This window comes from Apodemus sylvaticus, chromosome 8, assembly GCF_947179515.1.
Source record: "Apodemus sylvaticus chromosome 8, mApoSyl1.1, whole genome shotgun sequence".
In the NCBI taxonomy this organism is placed as follows: Eukaryota; Metazoa; Chordata; class Mammalia; order Rodentia; family Muridae; genus Apodemus; species Apodemus sylvaticus.
The window spans coordinates 7,507,792-7,522,596 of NC_067479.1; the positions used below are offsets into that span (position 1 = coordinate 7,507,792).

The following is a 14,805-nucleotide window of genomic DNA, read 5'->3' on the forward strand; positions in this document are numbered from 1 at the left end:
GATTTACATATGTTATTTTCTGCTACACAGAGAAATCATAAGACCCCATGATTTCTAGTTTAAACACATCATTTAATATTAGGAGATTACCAATTAATGCCTTTCTAAAAATAACTCAATTATTCCCCTAAGTATTACAACTTTTAGAAAATCTCATGATGGGATAGAAATTCAACACAAAATAGACTGACAACATGATAGGCAAAGGTTCATCATTAACATAATAGCAAATGAATACTGATAAACTCACTTACTCTCCTTCATCACTATTGGTTGTAGCAGTAGGTTACAACTCAAACTGATTGTATTTGGAAAGGGGTATGCTAAAATTAATGTACTATCTTGGACTCTAATTCCTGTCAACCAATCAACTGAAAATGTCCAGAAACACATGAAATTAAGTCGCTTAACTCTGAAGCTATATCAAGAAGAAGGAAGACCAAAGTGTGCATACTTTGATCCTTCTCGGAAGGTGGATCAAAATACCCATGGCTCACAGCCAACCAATACACTGAGCATAGGGTCTCCAATGGAGCAGCTAGAGAAAGGACCCAAGGAGCTGAAGAGGTTTGCAGCCCCACAAGAGGAACAATAATATGTACCAACCAGTACCTCCAGAGCTCCCAGGGACTAAACCACCAACCAAAGAGTACACACGGAAGGACCCATGGTTCCAGGTACATATGTAGCAGAGGATGGCCATTTCAAGCATAAATGGGAAGAGAGGCCATTGGTCCTGTGAAGGACTGATGACCCAGTGTAGGGGAATGCCAGGTCAGGAAAGTGGGAGGAGGGGTAGGTAAGCAGGGGAGGGAGGATGGGCTAGGTGGTTTTCAGAGGGGTAACAAGGAAAGGGAATAACATTTGAAGTACAAATAATGCAAATATCTAATAAAAACTCTAAAGCTGTAAAGAACATAATGAAGATGGTCCCAATGAACCACGGGCCATTGAATAGCTTGGGTTATAATTATAAATATAAACTATCACTTTATAGTTTTGCTTGAGCAAAATATTGACAGCTGGGCTTTCAGATTTGGAATTCTTTAATGGGAAATGTACATCTTCCTATGCTCATGTTAATGATTCTAAATTTCCAGATTTGCTCACTTGGCCTGGAATGGGAATTACAGGCAGTGGACACAGCCAGCCTGGTTGGTGTTTCTTCAGGCTATCTAAAGAGGTGGTTCATGCTCGCCAGAGATACACAAGCACACAAGCCCTTCAAGAATGAGCTCCTGGGGAAACGGACTCTGAGGTTTTCATCCCATTTTCAGAGTGTAAATTGGGTGAGAAGAGGCTAAGATGAGAAGATCCTTTGAGTGTATCAGCTCATGTTTCCAAAAGCACCGCAACTGGGCAGCATCTCATTTCTTTCTATACCCGGAAGCTGTGTCCTCCCTTGTAAGTACGAGGACAAATGAAGGCCCACGAATTTCAAGGGCTCCAAGTAGAAACTAGAAAACAACTCTTCTTCATGAGCCCTGGGCAATTCTTTCCCAAGCACATAAATGAAAGTTGGTGAAGACTCCTCTGCGGTGTCTCTAGGAACTAATTTGACTTTTCTCAGAAGTTGGCTGAGTGGATATTTGAATCTAGAAGTTCCATTCAGATTTATATGACATCAGCATCTTCTAGATAATGAATTCATGTCCATACTGATCATACTTATTTCATGCGGTTTCAAACAAGGCCGAAGCAACAGAGCTTACAGAGGATGCTATTGACTTGACTTTTATGGAGAAAGAACATTTTTGTTTTTCATATTGGTATTTTTGTTTTACTAAAAAATTATTTATAAAATATGCATACCTGCAAATGTTAACTAAGTATGATGATTACAATAGATTTCAAATGTAAATAAAAAATTTATCTAATAAAAAAGAAATGTTCAACATCATTAATAAAAAAACAATAGATTTTTTCAATGTAAAGATTTTAATAAAGTGATAATTTCCACTAATTTGTAATGCTTTTTTCTATAGCTTTTCTTTCTTTACATTAAGGTCCATAAGTGTAGACATTCTGTTTGTCACAGATATATCAACATTTAAGAGATTACTTAGTCTTCATGGGAGACAGAACATGTGTAATTTTTTTCAAGTCAGAAAATATATTTTTGTTTGTTCCCTAAAAGTAAAATTGCCTGACATATTAATAAAGCTTCTATAATGGAAAATTAATATTCCTGGTTTGATAAGGACAGATTATATATTGAAATATTATATTCACAAACATATATACTGATGTATTAACCAAAAATTTAAAAAAATTTTAGAAAGTGAAATGGAAACCACCCTGATTTAATGATAATGTACTATAAATAGGTAACAAACTCTCATAGTACCCATAAATTTCTACAACTAAAAATTTAGATAACAAAGCATGAATGGAAAGACATGAACTTTTTAGCCTGAAAAAAAATGAGTGAGTGTTGAAGCAGACAGTTATGTATATTGTATGTCACTTTGACTTATGACTTCATGAAATCAAATGCCTATCAAAACCTTTTCAGAAATAGCTACCTTGCTGGTCCTAAAATGAAATAATAAAATTATTAATATTCAATATTCAACTATGAAAATATCCTAAGTAAAAGCTTTTTATTACCAAGATTTTTGATACCAAGAATAAAGACATCTTGACTGTGCTAACTCAGGAAAAGAGTGGAAGGAATTCAGATTGGGAATGATGAGAGATAAGAAAGGGGAAACTGCTGAATTGCAGAATACTAATATAATGAGATTAGAATGTACATTTTAATCATGAACTGTGAATGGTCCAGTCACTTGTCCTCTTTTTGATGTCAAATATTATGTTAGATTCTGGAATTAAAGCTTAACTTAGTCAACACAGTGTAGTACCTTCTGCAGTGAATAGTTAGTAATCAAGAGTGTGGTGTAGTTTACAAAGGAGAGAAACATTAGAGACATATAGATAGGTAGATGGTAAATAGATAGATAGATAGATAGATAGATAGATAGATAGACCGACAAATATAGACAGTGCTGAGTCATCTAACTGTACCTCCATCTTCAGCAAAGATAACAGAATATTTACCTACAGAAATGTATTCAATTACATTAATTAAATAAAATAAATTAAATCCCACTAAGGCATTTTTTCTCTACTAATAAGGGAATTCTGACATAGTGGTTATAATCCCACTTTAGAGGTGGTTGGATAATAAAATGGCTTTCTTGTTCTATCTTATGATGTATATTCTTATATCTACATTAGTGTTTATTGTTAAGTATAGAAATTAAGATATTACAATTTATTCATGTGGCTTAAGAAACAATTTATTAGGCAAAGTGTGGTGGTATATGACTGTTATCTCATATTTAGAAGAAAGATCCTGAGTTCCAGGTGAGTCTGAGCTACTTAAGAAGACACTATATCACACAGATCACAACAGAAACAGGAGAAAGACAGCAGTCATTAGACTCCACGGTAAAGCTTTTGTCTAGGGATGTGTCATTATCTGAAGTTGGCTACTAGCTCAACTGGTCTTCAAGAATAAAGTTCTTTTTGGTCCTAATCATTACATGGTTTACTGGCCTTATAGTTTTAGTTAGTATTTTATTTAGAAAGACATTAATATATTGCTATTACAACATTTCAATAATGAAACACACATTTTATGTGTGATAAGAAATAGAGACCCAAGATAATGAAGCAAAAGCAATGTCCACCAACGAGCATCCATAATTTATCTCCCTCGGGCCCGGAGACTTCTACAGTTTGAAAGGTGACCCTGTGAACTAAGTATTTTATGCTTGGATGGTATTTGTTTCACAGCAAACCAAACCAAATTGAGGTTTGGAAGACAGTTATCTCATCCATTTTGCTGATGAAATATTATGTCCTAACACATCAAAGAGAATAAAATTCAGGTGAAATAAAAAGAAAAGGCAATCTCCCTCTCTGTGATCCTTTGCTTAATAGAAAAGGGCAAAGCTCCCATGTGAGAAAACCTCCAGTCAACACATATTTTCATCATCGAGACACAGTTTGTCTGAACAAAATGCTATTTGATTTTTCTTTTCTTTCCCAATCAGAAAATAGAGATCAGAGGCAGCTCAGGGGTCAGGGAAGCTTCGTGGGTGCACAAACCAACTTTCCCAGCCAGCATTAGCCTTGGGAGGATTCTATTCATCTAGAGGGACGTCTCCATGAAAACATCTGTTTTCTGCAGGGCAGGCCAGAATGTCAGAGAACATTGTTCTTTCAAAAGTAAGAGCATAAAATGCCTACTGCTTGAGAGGCCTGAGAAGTAGTAAAGCATCAGCTCCTAGGTGCCGTGGGTAGTTTACGTACGTCTCAGAAAAGTTCCAACGGAGCATCCAAGTGGATGACTAAAGGGAAAACCCCATGCAGGAGCAAAGAGAAGGGAAGAGACAGCGGGAAGGCCGGCTGAGTCATCCTGAACAGTCATGAACTGTAGGACACAGACAATCAACCCCGAAAGACTGTGCTACTGATACTACTGAGGATAGGCATATCCTATGTATGTCAGTGTGGAGCGCGTGTGGATGCACTGAAGCACACTATCACATCGTTTCTACTCTTATGCTCCGACATACGCTTTGCCATTTAGTTTTGTGTGTTTGAGACAGGATCTCACATAGCCCTGCTTGGACTCAAATTCCCAACAGTATTTTCCTGGAGCCTCAGGGGCTGGATTACAGGTGTGGACCTCCATACCTGGTTCCTTATATATTTATGGAACACTGTGTAGTGGGAATGATTCAGGGCCCTCAAGATGGCTTGCCAGGTAACGAAACCTGGGCCACTAAGCCTGATGACTTGACCTTCATTCCCAGGATCTACGTAGTGAAAGGAGACAAGCGCCTTGCTATACACATATCTATGATCCTTGACACAAACACACACACACACACACACACACACACACACACACACACACTAAATAATAAAAATAAAGTCATGAATATAAAATTAAAAGGAATGTTTGAAGATAATAGTGTGAAACTACAAAACTGTAGAAGTCAAAAAAGAGGACTGTGTTGTCCCTGACAGCTGCTGCTGCACAGGATTACAGATACTAGGTGTGCAGAGGGGAGGCTGATCCTGTGCTTTTTCCTTAATCTCTTTTCTTCCACTCCCTCCCACTAAAATCACCAGCAAGTCTGACTTTAGCTATGGAATGGTTCAGATGAGGAACTGTCTCAGAGGATAAACTGGCTTTTGAAGTGATGACATAGAAATGCTCCAGTTTGCACACAACACAGTCCTCAGCTACCTCCTCCATGACTTCTTCAAGTACAACTGAATGGAAGTGTCCTTCCTTATTTTGCAGCTAGCTGTCTGTCAGCTTTCAAAACATCTCTCCTTTAAAAACAACGTCTTTCTTACACTATAACCAGATATGTCTGCCAAGAACACATTGACTCAATTCATTGCCTTAATGGAGGAAAACAGGCAGTGCCATGAATTTTTATCCATGTTCTATTTTGAGAAAAAAAAAACCTAACATACAACAATAACAGCAACAAAACCCCACATGGTTCTGCAGTGGGCTATGGCCTTCCACTGTCCAGGGGCTGTGATTTTATAAGTAAGTAAAGGCAAAGATTGTTGTTGCTTAGGGCTTGAAGATGTCATGTAATGTCACACACAGCATGGTATTTGACAGTTGAGTTTACACTTCTTCTTCAGGTGACTCAGCATCAGCACTGTTAAATTCAATTCTCCTTCCCAGGGCACCACGGGTATATAGGATATAATTATCCTCCCCACCTTCTGCACACTAGCCTTCACTCCAGGTGTCAATAAGAATGTCTATAATGTCCTCTGGGGAATACTTTCTCCACCTTAACCCTACCTGCTTTGGCCAAGAATGTTTTGAGTCATTGTCATCCTTGGGGCTTATTTTTTTAATGAGAAGTTATGTTTTAAACAAAAGAAAATACAGTACATGCAATGCTCAGAATAAGATCCTTAGAGGTCAATATTGAATATCTATGCATGGAACCTGTTACATAATCTTAAAAAGTGATGAGGTGAAGGAATGATTGTAGCTAGCTAGATAAACTTAAGTATTCATTGAAATGTAAGCTGGTTCTAAGTTCTAAGAGAGGGAAGAAGGGAGGGAGAGAGGAGAGAGAGAAAGAGAGAAAGAGAGGGAAAGGGAGAGGAAGGGAGAGGAAGGGGGAGAGAGAGAGAGAGAGAGAGAGAGAGAGAGAGAGAGAGAGAGAGAGAGAGAGAGAGAGAGAGTTTAAGAATGCAGAAATGCTACTGATTCACTCTTCTATAGTCCTCCAAAGGCAAAACTTCTTGCTTATAATTGTTGAAACCCTGCCACATTCCAAGCTCACAGCCATCTGTACATAAAACACACAGTGGTTTCTTTTCCACTGAGACTTTCAATACTGCTTTATTAGACTTTGAGCTCTGTCCCAATGCCTGCCACCATTCTTAAGCCAGTTTGCTTCCGTCCATGTGAGCAGGTCCAGCACGTACCATGGTGTGAGCTTCTGAACCTCTGTGTAGCCATATGCTTGCACAGACAGAATTCTTTTATTCTTTGAAAAATGTCCTGCAGTGAGGAAACTCTCTTTAGAGTTCTGATTTCATATTGGTGTTTCAAATAACTATGACTCTGTCATTATTCAAGTCTTCACAATAAAGTCAGAAAATCTCTAGCCTAAGTGAGGAAGAGGAATATTCACTTTGAACAGATAGTCTGCAAAATCATCTCAGGAACTTTTCTTAGACAGCATTTAATTTTTGTATGATGTAAACCTTTTGAATGCATTTTCAAAAATTATGGGGTGGAAATTATATTCAAGGGAGAAATTAGAACCTATAATTATTGAGAAACATGTATGGGTATAAGTTTATTGCTGGTTTGTTGCTCCTGTTTCTCCTAACTCACATGTGCTGCTACTCTATATACTCTTATTTCTATGTATTCATAAATTATACTAATTATGTTATAACAAGGATCAGAGTGGTTTTTTCTAGGAGTCAATAGAAGCCAAGAAGATTTCAAAGTTACAGAATATAATATTAAAAATCTCTATGTTTGAAGGATTATTGTAATGACGTTTCTGTTCCTTAAGAGAGTGTTGAATGACCTCTCACAGGACAAACTCCTTTAAAATTGAAAAAAGTACAACAAAATGTATGTATTTATCTTTCTCATCTGTCTTACAATTTAACAGGAAACTAAACATACAAAACTTTAAGTTAAGATTAAAAATGATTTTGGGTTAATGAATGAGGTTTATGACTAGACAACAAGACCTGAGAAGTGACTAGCTTCACCTGTTAAAGGTATATGATCTGGTACATATATGTTTTACACAACACTCTATGCAAGTCAGATATGAGCTTATCTATCATGTTGAAGAGGAAACATAGGCTTCCAATGTTAAGTGAAATGTCCCAGATGGAACATGAGCTCCAAAATATTAGAGACAAGGAAAAGTTCCTAGAAGAAAGTAGGCATGTATTTTATCCCCAGTCAAATTTTCACAGTGTGTTCTGAACCATTAATGGGAAGTATTATAAATCCCCAAGAGAGTGAATGCAACTATGCTTAAGTTCAAGTTGCAAAATACATTCTAAAGTTGTACATAAATTATTTACAAAATGATTCATGTATATATAATTTCTGCCTCTAATATTAATAAGTTGATATAGGTAATTGGAATTGGGGAGCATGCTCAAATCTCTAGAGTTCTATTTTCCAAAAATAGTTTGCGTCAATTAGAGCAGAGATTCAACCATAAAACCTATGATATTTTTCTATGGTACAAAACAGTGACTAGCTTAGAAAAGGATGATAAAATATCTAATGAAGATGTGTCTCAATTTACCACAGATGTAAACTCACAACATTTTATAACAGTACATATATTATCAATAATATATATTCAGAGGGATATACTCCATATTCCTGTTAAGTTACACGTAAGTTGTATCTTCGAACTCTGATGATAGCATACTTAAGACTTGTGACAATGCCTTAACATAACTTAATGCTTATTTTAATTTAGAAAAATGTGATATCATTAGAGTAATTGATACTGATATTATTTGTTTCAACTAAAAGAACCACAAGGATGAGGTCCTAACTCTTCTAAGCATGTCAAGGCCAAGACAAAGCCATCTGGGAAAGCAAGGCTACCACTCTCAGAGTTCATCTATAGTGGCATGCAGATGATCAATAGAAAAAAAAGAAATCCTGATTAAGAATTTTATAAATAGTTAGTTATTATGATTACAAGTGATGAAAGTCAGCATACTGTTGGACCTTAAAAATATCATGTCCTAGTTCAGTGTTCATTTTCAAAAGGAGGTCAAGCTTGATCTTAAACATCATGGGTCCCTGAAGATGTGATGACTATATTGCCCCTGTGCTTACTGAGAATCTGGCTAGCAGACAGTGTGCTTGCCTTAGACAACTGGAACATCACCCAGCTGTCTCAAGAGAACCCTCCTCCCTATTCCATTATTTAGTGACTTCAACAGAAGCAAGCCAGCAAATGTACTAGGAAGAGATGCTATGCTTTTTCAGTGTGTAAATTAAAAAGCAAGTAGAAAACCACAAATTATAAACAACATGCAAAAGAGACCATATGTGGCACCAAAAATATTAAACATCCAACACATTCTAGAAAAGTTTCACTGGTCGCTGGGACAAGGGATCATAAATTCATTGAACAATGTATAGCTTTAATTTTTTATATCCAAGAAGAGAGTTGAACCATTTGTCTCTGAACTCTCATATGAGCAGTTGGAATATAGTTTTTTTCTTCTGATATTATTTTCATTACATGTGTTAAAATGTAGTTTGATAGCTTTGAGGTTTACTCATTCTTACACTCTCTCTTAAAGGCAAATGAAATGCAGAAATAGGAATGTTTAAATTTTTAAAGAACATAGATAATTTTATTGACTTAAAGGTGAGACAACTTAAATTCTTTCCAGGTTATAGTCCAATAAATTTCTATAAAGTGCCTTAGGCAAAATCCAAATTATCCTTAGGAAATGAAATAGGAGATAAACCATGGAGGAAATGTTTATCCATCAAATCTTGATGCTAAATTTATAAAACTCTTGAATCTTTCCAATTAAAAGTTTCTGGGTGTTTTTTAGGCTTCTTCTTCTGCTTCTTTTTCTTCTTCTTCTTCTTCTTGTTCTTCTTGTTCTTCTTCTTCTTCTTCTTCTTCTTCTTCTTCTTCTTCTTCTTCTTCTTCTTCTTCTTCTTCTCCTTCTCCTCCTCCTCCTCCTCCTCCTCCTCCTTCTCTTCCTCCTCCTCCTCCTCCTCCTCCTCCTCCTCCTCCTCCTCCTCCTCCTTCTTCTTCTCCTTTTCCTTCTTCTTCTTCTTTCTATTATTATTGTTATATTGTTGTTTTTATTCTGGGTGTTCTGGGTGAAGCTTCCCTTAACTATAAGTAGTAAAAATAGAAATATAAACTTTTCAATACCTTGCAAATCTGTCAAAAGCCCTAAAACAAAATACAGCTTTTTTTTAGAATTCAATGATTATTTAATAACATTATAAATATACTGTAAAATATGAGCTATTAAATACTAAGATAATAATTCAAATCCTACTCTCTATATTAATCTACAAGATTATTTGTTCTATCTTTCTTCCAATATGTGTTGAGAATTCTTTCAAGTTAGATGCTGGAAATGTATCTGTGGAAAATGTAATCAATAAATTAGATCTTCAAAAATATAATTAAACATTTAGCAATAGTATAATAGTATGCTAATTTATTATTAAGTACATCCATTAATGAACGACTAATATTGTAATAATGCATATTTAATGCATTATTCAGGTTGGCTAACTCTGCCATTTTATATTTTCCTAATTTATCTCATCGACTAGACTTTTCCATGAAGACATCTTTAATGATAAATCATCAGTTTACAACCATAAGTGTTCATTAAAATTAGTCAATACCTTGCACCAATGTCCCTCAATTTATTACCATTAATGTAAAGTCAGCAGAAAAGATTTAATGCAAACAATTTTTCAGAATGTAGTGTGCAATTCAGGACCATCTGACAAGGGCAGATTTGTGATATCAAAGCAGGAAATTGTTGACTAGGATTCAGATTTCAAGAGATGAAAACTTTTCTACACTCAGTGAGCTTCCCACAGTGGAATGCTCATATCTATGTAGTTTATTTTTCCCAAATACATCTTTAAAGTAAGCAAGGCTGATTAGGGCTTCTGTGTTCTCTAGGTGCTATAGACAAACTCTTAATTCGCACTATCATGAATTAAGTTTGAAATTTGCTGACAGTTCCTGCTATAAGCAAACAACTGTTCTGAGCCATGGCAGGTACTTTGCTGTCCCTCCAGGCACTGCAGGAAATCAGCAGACACATTCACAGTTCTTTTGCATCATTATATTCTTTTAGCTTTGTTCCACAAATACCCTTTAGGTCCTGCCTACAAGGCTGCTTCATTTTTCTCTTAACGAGGCATTAATCACAGCTTTAGACTAATCTGTCACATACCTAAAGTAGAAGTATATTATAGACAACTTAAAAATCATTCCTATTTGTTTGTCTCAACTGAAAGAAGTGATTAAATTTCCAAATGGAAGTGGTAGTTATATGTGGAATGGTCCATTCAGTGATCCGTGTTTCAGGGTTTGCAAACCTAACTCTTCCCAAGGTCACCATTCTTTGTTCAATGAAGACTCTCTGGAGGAGGACTCCACCATCCAACCAGCAAGGGTGAGGGTGGGACATGGAGGTGAGCTCAGTGTTCAAGCCAGCCCAGTGGGAGTGAGGACACAGGACACTGAGCTTGCTTCATCTGTCACATTTGCCTTCATGCAGTCTTCAACTTCTGCTTTCCTTTAAACTCACGTTTTACAGGGATGGAGAAGTAGTCCATGGTCAAGAGCACTTGCTCTCTGAGTAGATGACCAGAACACCCACACCAGACAGCTGTGACTACCTGTATTTTCTGCTTCAAGGTACCTGATACCCTCTCTGGTCCCCACAGCTCATCACACATAGGTGGCATGCTTTCTAACAAGATGGCCACATAGACATAAATTATTACAAGGGAACACCAACTGGTTATTCAGTTCTAAATAGTCAGCCATGATAACATAAACACACAAGTAATACTGCATAGGCTAAACAGGTTATCCTATTGTATTTAGGTATATGTGTGTGTGTGTGTGTGTGTGTGTGTAATATATAGGAATATATTCCTAAATATATACATAATATAATTGTAATATAAATATCAGATCACATAGGTAATCATATATATATTACACATATGTATTTAGGAATATATAGGAATATGTACTATAACATATATATTTATGAATATGTACATAGCAATATATATTTCTAAATATATGCATAATATATATTTGTATAAGTAATACTCATATATATGAATACATTACACATATATAAAAGAATATATATATACAGATATAGAAAAAGTATTAAAGAAAAGAATGCTGTACATTTGAAATAGAGCAACAAGGTGGGGGTAGCTCCTGTTTTTCAGGACTTTGATCATTGCATGTGGGAGATTGCATGGGCTGAGAAGTTATAGTGAACACACACAAAGGCACATGCACACACACACACACACAGACACACACACACCGGTGGGGGGAGCCCCAGGATACCAAGAGGCCATGACAGGTTGTGCTCCTTCCGTTTACTATAACTCCACAGAGCCAAGTACATGCAGCATGGGGAAATGAACAATAGGACTTGGCAGTCCCAGGGCTAAATAATAGCGAAAGAGAGAGAATGAATGGCCCTGAGTAAGTAGGCCAGCATTTAAGCACAGAAAACAGACAATGGAAGCTAAAGACTCTGGGGAAGGCTGTGCCGTACAGGCACAAGGATGCTTGAAAAACTGCATCCAAGTGATTTAACTTAAAGCTAAAATTGCATGATATTCTTTCAGGTCCGTCTGAAACTAGAAATACTAGGAGGCTGAGATACTGACTTTCTAACAGAGGACTAAGCATACATAGTCCACTGCAAGAGTTTTGAGTCCCTTAGTTTGCCTTCCCTAAGGAAAGGCCTCAAAACGAGGCCACCAAAAGCCATTACAATCCCAACACTCATTAATATGCAGTCAGGCCAAATTAAAGTCTTAGATACAAATGTCTACAGGCCTGGAGTCCTTGCTTATTTTCTTTGTGCAGTTGATGGTGGACATTCAGTGAACATAGTGTCTACTTGTAATGACAGTCACAAAACCAGCGGTTGTCACCAAAAGGAGAGAAAAGCCAGTTCCTTCCACTCCCCTCATTTCCATGCCCTTTGGATCTGCTGGGTAGGACTTGGAGGGAGCACAGACCCAACTCTGTTCTGTAATCCTTGAGTTTATCAGAAGCAAGTGGCCAGCCTAATGCGCACAGATGCCTCAGCTCAAAGGTAAGTGTACTCACAGGAGCAATACGGGAGGCAATGTGTGGAGCAGAGTCTGAAGTAAAGGCCACTCAGCTAGTGCCCTACCTGGGGATTCATCCTATAAACAGTCACCAAACCCCGACACTATGACAAGAAGTGTGTACCAAAAGGAGCATGCCATGGCTGTCTCCAGAGGGGCCCTGCCAGAGCCTTACAAATACAGAGGCAGAAGCTACCAACCAACTATTGGACTGGGCATGGGGTCCCCAAGGGAGGATCTGGAGGGTGGTCTGGAGGAGCTGAAAGGGTTTATAGCCCCATGGGAAGAGCAATGACTTCGGACACCCAGACACCCCAAGACTCCCAGGGACTGAACCATCAACCAAGGGGTACACATGGTTCCAGCCAAAAATGTGGCAGAGGAATGCCTTGTTGGGCATCAGTGGGAGGAGTGGTCTTTGGTCAGGTAAAAGCTCAACAGAGGCCCCAACAAAGGGAAACGAACGGGGTGGGGGTGGGGTGGTGGGAGTGTGTCAGGTAGAGGGGGATATACATGGAGGCAGGGGGTGGGAGGAGGGGTAGAGAATCTTTGGGGAGGGGGACTTTTGGGAGGGGGAGATTGGGAAAGGTTTTACCATTGGCAATGTAAATGAAGAAGATACTCAATAAAAAAAAGGTAAGTTTCAAACATTTGATGAATACATAAAACATATAGATCCTGATTTATGGCACATAAGATAAGACATAAGGTATTATATAAGAGCCAACCAATGACAAGTGAACTGCTTTATGGTTTGCTTAAATGTGATTAAAGCTCTTTAAATTTGTTCCGGCAGAAGTTTACAGATTTTCTTATGGTAGTTTAAAATTGCTGTTTTTATTTTTGATAATATAATGTAATTAGATCATCTGGCTCCATCTTGTCCTCCCTCCAAGGACTCCCACATACCCCCATCTGCCCTCTTTCAAATTCATTGCATCTATTTTCATTAATTATTGTCATATACCTGTGTGGGTATGTATATACATAAGTGCATAAGTATAAACAGCTCAGTATGTATAGTGCCACTTTTACCTACATTTTTAGAGCTGATTATTTAGTATCAGATAACCAATTGGTGTGATCTTCCCATGGGAAGGCTATTGTTTTTCCACTCAGTCTTATTAACTTGCCTATCTTTTGTGTGGGGTTCCAGCCTTATGCTCTTTTAAATGAAAATATCAAATCAGATTGGGAATTATAGGTCTGTGATAAAGTGTCTGTCCAGTGTTTCAGAAGCCCTTGGTTTCATGGCCAGTAACAAGGGATAACCTTAAAAGACAAACAAGCAAACATGGTGTTTATGTTTGGATGATTGTTGTTCTCCCTATAAATACATTATATGCTTAATGAGCTCCCAGGCATTCCTCAGAACTGAATATATCTATCTTATTTTATCATTCTATTTAAGTCAAATTAAGTCCTAAGAAGAGACAGGTTGATTTTAATCTAGAGGCAAATTTTTAATATATTAATATACTTCTTTATATATTTCATTTGGGGGTTATAAAGATTATAAATAAAGGTCATCAAAAAGGAAATATGTTGAGAAATGTGGATAGCACTGGTGCTGTTTGCGTTTTGATTCCACTATTCCAAGAGGGGCTGCCTGATAAGGAGTGAACCAGGCTACTTCCTGTGAAACTTCCCCTAATGAATAAAGATTTCTAGGAACCAATCACAGGGCAAGTGGTAGGCAGGACTTCCGGGTCGGAGAGGGAAGGGGAGAGGCAGGAAAAGGTGTCTTGCTTTTGGAAGGGGAGATCATGGAGGAAAATGTACCTAACAAGAGGACCCCGGTTTAGATGGAGATCAGCCAGGATTCGCCACAGGAGGATTTAATTTAGAATGGTTTATAAATTAGGATGCTAGCTGCTATACCCAGAGATTGAGTGAACCTGTTTACTTTGCACTAAGTTTGTGGGGTGTTTTACTTCATGTGGTGACACAACTGTGCTCCAGAAAGAAAGGTACAGCGACAAAGCGTAGGTTTTCAAGAAGTGCACCCTAAAAGCCCGTGGAAATTTGGAAGCATGTGGCTGGCCTGGCAGAGACCCACTGGTGGAAACTCGGAGATTGGGTGGAAAGATTTTGTAGCTTGAGTCAGTCTGTCAAGGTGAGAACAAGGCCCTCTGGTGCCTTGCCACCGATAGTGTGGGTTGCTGTTTCATATTTCACACTACAGAGAAATGAGGCCCTTGGTCCTGTGAAGGCTTGATGCCCCAGTGTAGGGGAATGCTAGGGTGGTGAGGCAGGAGTGGATGGGCGGGTGGAGGGAGGGAGCACTCTCATTGAAGCAGGGTAAGCAGGGATGGGATAGGGGGTTTGCAGAGGGCAAGCTGGGAAAGAGAATAACATTTTAAATGTGA

The 14,805-nt window shown here is 37.8% G+C and overlaps 1 protein-coding gene across 1 annotated transcript in view; it reads right to left on the bottom strand.

Moving 5' to 3' along the window:
- The window catches only part of Gpc6 (glypican 6), a 1,033,125-nt gene that overhangs the window by 531,241 nt on the left and 487,079 nt on the right, over positions 1-14,805 (bottom strand). The window lies entirely within an intron of this gene.